Here is a 7,500-nt window from a genome sequence, read left to right on the forward strand (position 1 = left end):
TATGATTTGGTGTGACTGTGACTGCAACTTAATATGTTTGGATAATGCAGAACTGCAGCAAGAGTCACAGTCTGCAAGGAACCTATGTATAAATAGTATCCAAAAGCCACATTACCGCGGTATGGGCACATATAGGTTACTGTCCGTCAGTAAACTATGTTTATTATAACTCATCCAAAAGCAACATTAACCCAGTATGGACCGGTACAGGTCACTGCATGTCAGTAACCTGTGTACATAAAGCATCATTATACACCCGATCCGCAACGCAAAATGAGCCATCGGCCGCAGCAAGAACATGACAAGATCCCAGTTAATAACACAAAAAACAGTATCGACGTTAAGTGTCGTTGGTCTGATGTGACCAAACAAGGAGACGGGGGGGGGGGGGGGGGGGGTGACTGCACATGTTGTTTATTAGAGACACCGAAATAACATACGGTGGTGGTTGTGGTTGCACAAGGAAATTAAAAAACGTCCTCATGCCAGCATGCACAATACAACACCTCACGTATTAAAACGTATTACGGCTGTCATCCACGGCAAGCGAACACAAAGACTGGTGTGATGAAGAGAAGATGAAATATTTTTTTTAGAACAAGCTTCATTATTAGGCCACGTCTGGCGACTGTTGTCCCCCTCAACGTCTGTAGAAAAACGTAGAAATAATAACAGTATGCTCCAAGGAGCCACGAAGGCCTCGACCTAATGTCTCCACATGAGGTCGACGGATCCCACCCCGCCCTCCTACATCCATGATCATCCTGGTGTTTTCTCCGGGTGTCAATGAACGTGAAACGGGTGATAAGTGGTCTTGTACGCCAGCTTACCTTTCGGTTATTTCAGTGTCCGTCGGAGCGCTAATGGCGCTGGTGTGTGTGTGTGTTGTCAGAGAAGGTCATGTGATTTATAACGTAGAATCCCCCATGACCCGGAGCAAGACCCAGTGGGCGGGGCGTCCGGGAGGGTCACGTGATATGTAACGTCGAATGAAAACGGCTGGATTGTTGCCGCGTTCGAGTCATATCTGAGATGCCGTAATTGCTAGCTTCCGATTTGTAAGTACCTGGCCAGGCCAATGAGTTCACTCTAGGAAAGGTAGAACAAACATAAATGCCGCCTAGATTAACATAGAGCAGGCTTTAAAGTAGGCTTTAAAAATAGACGCCTCACTTCAACTGAAGGCCGCCATTCAATTTAGAAAATGTGATTGAATGCAGGTTGAATCAGTCATCACTTTTTACACAGATAGCGATATAAATAATTCGTCTCCATCTCAATCATCTCCGAATATTTAAACTGGCATTTTCTTGAATGGTAAATCTTTCATAACCTTTTTATTAATGAGAATAATATTTGTTATGTTAAAACCAATATTTTACCTCCGATATATTCCATCCCATATGACTTGAGTGCAGCACAGGGGTCCAGCCGATAGGCCCAAGGGTACACTAGGCGGTATCTTTCTCCATAACCATCCAATCATGTCCCGTTCTCGTTTTGATGGACCGGTTCCTTAACCCATATAACACTTTAGTAGTGGTAGTGGTAGCAATAGTATTTAAAATAGTTTATTTCCCTTTTGGATTAAACCAATAATAATGTCCTTCCACTTATTTAGCTGCCTCTCATTATGATAACGAGAAGCAGCAATAAAAAAGCTGCCATTATGATTAGAAAGTTATATTAATATATTATTAATATTATGTATTATTGTATGCATTATTATAATTATGCCGATATGACAAGCCAAGGTGAAGGAACAGCAGTTTTCAGAATACAATGTTTGATCAAAAATGACAAAACATTAGGTTAATCGATGTGTGAAAAGCAGCTTACAATGCATATCCATAATCTGTGCATAACATACAAAAGTCTATAGTTATTATTTAAAAAATATATATATATATTGAGCTGTACTGTACCAGGTGGTTTATGATGGTATATTTCAAATGATCAGGTCCCATCCTAGTATGTAATTAGAAATTGGTAATAATTCATAATAATCACATAGGCTACTATAATATCAGTGTTGTATTTCATATTTTTGGTCACTCTTTAAATAAGTAAGTTATAAACTTGACAAAATTTGTTGTTCTAAGGATATATGTATTAATAATCTAAATCATGAAGATTAAAGAATGTACAGAATAGCTCCTAACACACATAAACCATAATGAATGAACATCATTGTACAGTTAAAATGTGAATTAGTGTGAATATTATCCTTGTATACAATAATTAATCACATAAATTAATGCAGATTTCTATTGATAGTGGTGTTGAAATGTTGATAATAATGTTGATAATTGTACGTCATTATAAACGTATCAACCCCCAGAATCAACCATGCATAGACCGTAGTGACCTACATAACTACATCACGTCCTTGTCTGAAAGGTTCGATAGTAAAGATAAAAAAAACCATTATATGACAGAAAACCATTTCATAGTCAAATGGGCTAACATCATTTAAAAATATGAATACGGCTAAATATAGTGTTAAGATAAAACACAAGGTATGATTACTTAGGATGTGTGGTGATAAAATACCAAAAAGTATCAGTTTACTCTAAATTATTGTTTTATTTAGCTTTTCGAATTCCTCAATGACAAGCGCTTGAGCCACATCTGATTATTAATCTTTAAATTGGTAAATTAGTTCTGCCTGCTATATTGTTTATCTTATTTTCCTAAATATGAGTACTTTTTTTATAAGAGGGACAGAGCGTCTTGACAACGCTGTGTCATCTGCAACAAGCAGGTAGCCATCGCCGCACCACTTCCCTGGGGTTGACGTCATGATGCAAACAAATAACCAAACGCTCCCCGTTTCCCCCACTAGGGGGCAGAGGGCTCCCCGTTTTTCAGCTTCACCACCGCTGAAGGGCGAAGGCTGTGCCAGCCGCTCTATTATTAGCCCCCCGGAACACGCTGTTTGTTTATTTAGGGAGGTAATTAAACACTATTTCAACAGGTGTAATTAGATTGATTACAATAGTTGATTTGGAAAAAGCCATTGACAAGCCCATCATCAAAGCCAATGTGGTATTATCGACACAAGTCTCATTTCGCAAGAACTATCGAAAGATTTATTCAGCTCCAGAGACTATTATGAATATTTAAAGATTTAAAACACAGTATCAATTCCATTAATATCAATTGCCCGTACGGCCCATAACGTCACTGCACCGGATCGGTGTTTAGTGCTTTGGGATGCAGGAGGGACGATCCGTTTGTACAACAGATGCATATTAATGTGAAGGTCAACAAGACACTGGTCGTCGTGCTAACCTAACACTCCCCGCAGACACAACAACAACAATCCAATACTAATCCTTTTATTAAAACCCTTAAACAGTCACCTAAAGAAGGTATTCAATTCATTTAAGTCATGCGGAACATATAGGGGACGAGAGAGGGGGGGGGGGGGGGGAGAGAGAGGAGAGAGATAGAGAGAGTTGTAGCCTTAATGGAGGAAGGCCTGCAGATTAATTGCCGACATAAAAGGACACATGACCTAGAGAGACAAACGAGGAAGTATAAGAGGAGCGCTCCGTGCATCGAGGAGAGAGGAGGAGGGGAGGAGAGGGGAGGAGAGAGGAGGAGGCCTCGAGTCTCCCCGTGCGGGTCCGTGGGCCGATCCCATTTGCTGGGGCTGGCTGCCTGGGAACAGTGTTGCCAGGTTGGGCCAGAATTCCCGGCCAATCTGGCAACCATGGCTGCAGCGAGGGTTGCCAGATTGGCCAGGGAATCTGGCCCAATCTGGCAACACTGCCTGGGAAGCTGGATCCCGGGCACCGCTCCTCCCCCGCGGCCGCTGATTGGAGGATAATGAAGCATTCCTCTCTCCGCTGCTGCTCATATGCTCGCCGTAGCAGAGGGGAGGGGGGAGAGCATTTTCCATTGGAGTGGTGGGGGGTGGGGGGGGGGGGGGGGGGGGGCGGAGGAGGGAGGCTGGCTCTTTCAGCCGCGGCTTATGAGCATGTAACCTGAGATTTCACACAATGTCTTACTAGAAGCCCTTTCTCCTCTTGTGGTGTATAGTCCGTAGTAAATGGAGACTAAACTGTCCCTTTGAGACGGTCGTTCATTCACAGGCCGACTTCGTCGTGAGTCCTGTTACTGAAACTACTAGTCCTTGCTGATCTGTGGGGTTACTTATCTCCACTTGTAGGCGAGATTCACTTGCTCGATCAGGTGTTTTTTTCGCATTAACATGAAACAAACTGTGATGACGCATGAAATTAGGTCAAAGTGCGATTGGGATGTCCTAAAGAACACAGTATTTATAGAGTATGACCCTGATTGACTCTTGTTAAGTCGAGAAAAGGTTTTAAATGATTTAAATTAGGGTTATAATTGCAAAAAATGAGAGCTTGTTTTGGTTCCATGCTCTGTTTTAAAGCTCGGACAGACAAGCCTAAGAATGTGTGCAGCTCCCTGTAATCACTGAGGAATGTCCGAGACCTTTCTGCTGTTCCTTCACCAGACCCTCAGTTTCCCACGAGTCGTCCAGGTCTTGAGAATCTCTCCCTCTCTCCCTCCCTCTCTATCGCTCTCCCTCTCTCTCTCTTCCTCTTCCCCATCTCTCTGCCTCTCTCCCTATCTCCCTTTCCCTTCCTTTTCTCGCCCCTCTCTCCCTTCCTCTCTCAATCTCTCCATAGTCATCTCTCTCTCTCTATATATGTCTTTCCACCCTTCTCTCTCTCTTGCACTCTCTATCGCTCTCTCTCCATCCTTCTTTCAATGGTCATCTCTCTCTCTCTTCCCCTCTCTCTCTAAACAGAGGTGGTTTCCTTATGCAGAGATTGAGTCTCTGGAAGTAATTAATAAGCTTTGCTGTGGTTCTTTACTACAGATGAATAATGGTGCAGTAATTAATTAATATTGTTTCATGAGTTAATAGTGTATGTGTTAATAGGCCTTTTAGTTAACAGTATATTCGTTTATAGTGTATTAGTTGATAATGGCATTTTAGTTAATGGTGTATTAGTTGATAGTGTATTAGCTTCTAATGGTAGCCTACTTGGTTAATACTTTGAATATATTCACCTACATCAATGTGGATACCTAGATACACGCACACACACACATACACACACACACACACACACACACACACACACACACACACACACACACACACACACACACACACACACACACACACACACAGAGACACACACGTGTTTGTACACAGATGGACCGATGGACAGATATGCAAGAGAGAGGGGAAATTCTCATAGAATACTAATACATCTCTTATATATCTTATACATCAAAAAAAGAGCTAAATGACCTTTCTGTGAGAGAGGGATATGCTAAGCAGGTCTCTTCGCGGGCGTTATTTCTAACTGAAATAATGTGGTTTCTGCTGTTATCTTCTGCCGTGGAATGGCAGTTTGACAACCCTGAGGAAACGTTTGGTCACAGTCTCTGGATGAGGAGATCCGTATTAGAGCCTTCTGCTGATAATAACTCACCACTATGGATTCTTGGAGCACAGAGAAGGAGTTTATTAAATTTGCTAATTTTCCCTGTGATAAGAAGGGATATCTGATGGGCCCCTCCTGATTTAGAGTTTTCCTTTTTCAACATGACAAACTGTAATTAAATGAACTAGCTTATTTTTTTTCTTCTTCTGGAAAATAAGTCCAGATTGGACTCTCTCTCTCTTTCTCTCGGTCTCTCTTTCTCTCTCTATCTCGCGCTCTATCTCTGTCTCTCTCTAGCTATCTCTCTATTACTCTTTCTCTCTCTCTCTCTCTCTCTCTCTCTCTCTCTCTCTCTCTCTCTCTCTCTCTCTCTCTCTCTCTCTCTCTCTCCCCTCTATGTCTCTCTCTCTTCGTGTTAGGACAAGAGAAGGGGGGGGTGTACACGGCCACATGTGCTAATACTTTAGATCACATGTTGGAGGGCCCATGTCTAGCACACTTTTACGTTTTTTATTTGCATTCCTTCTTTGTCGCTCAACAACCATAACAGTATGAAATCATGAGAAGTTTCTCACAGTGTTAAAACACAACTCATCGAAAACAGAAACGAATGAGTCCAGACAACGGTGTCAAGGAATACAATTATCTGTAGACTAACCACTATGTCAATTTCTTTGATCATACCATCTCTCCACAATAGGGGCAAACAAAACACATCGAAAACACAGAACGCAGACCCATCGGACAACAAGTGCCTACGAAAATAAATAGACATCGCTCAACAACAAAAACTGACGAAATGTCTAAATATACGACCAAACTATCTCTATGATGGCCTCTCCACTCCAGTGGGTCTGGCAGTCCGACCACACTTCCCCCAGCGCAGCCACACATCTCTGGTGTCTAAAAGCCCTTCTCTGTGCACGCAGGGCAACATGTGTTGGTCTTAACGTTCCGCAGACACACGCGCTGACATCTGCCTTCCCCCCTCACACATCCACAAACAGACACACACACACACACACACACACACACACACACACACACACACACACACACACACACACACACACACACACACACTCCGTCCCGGCAGCCTGGTCTTTGTTTCATGGAGGGGTGAAGGGCTGAGTACTGAGATGATGTCACCGATGAGATGGTGACACTGCTGTGCTCTGGCCTACATTCGGCCGGGGTGAAGACGCGCCGTGCATGGCTCCTAGCAGCCTGCCAGTATTAATTAGACACACACAGGCGCTTTTTTATCATCCGCACACATAAAGCACAGAACACGAGGGGGCAGGCTGCCATCTTGGATCCGACGGTGGATCTGAGTTTAGATCTTTCCTAAAGCTATGGCAATCTGAGTGGGTTTTAAGGTTTAAAAAAGGCCAGGGATTTTCTTGTGAAAAATTAAGAGATTTGACGTATATGCTGTGTTGGACTGGAGTTTTAATATATAGGACATGTTTTAGAATTCAACAGGTTTAAGAATTAGTTTGAAGAGAAATTTAATTGTAATTTCTGATAGCAATTTACCAATGGACACATTGGATCCATTCTTTATTTAAAATAATTCTTATGTTTTTGGAAATTCATGAGCTTCGAGGATAAGTATGCTTTCTGAAATATTATTATCTAGTGTAGATGTCAAGATTTGACACATGGCATATAATATATCTAAAAATATTCAGTCCAAAAAAAAAAGCCAAAAGCAACAGAATTTAACGTCTTGGTTAAGGAAGAAGAACATGGATTGTTAATGAATCTTTATCGCACATAAACACTCACTGAGGTCATTTGTTTAATTTCAGCTCCATGAAACGTTAAACTTAAAAAATTGAATTAGTTACTATTTTACTAAGCTATAAAATAGACGTCCCTTCAATAATTAATGAGTGAACAATGTGTCCAAATGATTTGCCCAAAGGAATCACGGCACTATTAGTTTAATGTGACAGGGAATGAGCAGAAATACATTAATATCAGGGTTATGTCAACCCCAATTTGAGAGGAAATAAAATTGATCTCTCAATGCATTGCAACGAGTGTTTTGCTGGAG

The 7,500-nt window shown here is 41.8% G+C and overlaps 1 protein-coding gene across 1 annotated transcript in view; it reads left to right on the top strand.

Annotated features, from left to right (window-relative positions):
* ly75 (lymphocyte antigen 75) overlaps positions 1-7,500 on the top strand; it is a 48,348-nt gene that overhangs the window by 31,321 nt on the left and 9,527 nt on the right.

This window comes from Gadus macrocephalus, chromosome 14 (assembly GCF_031168955.1).
Source record: "Gadus macrocephalus chromosome 14, ASM3116895v1".
Lineage (NCBI taxonomy): Eukaryota > Metazoa > Chordata > Actinopteri > Gadiformes > Gadidae > Gadus > Gadus macrocephalus.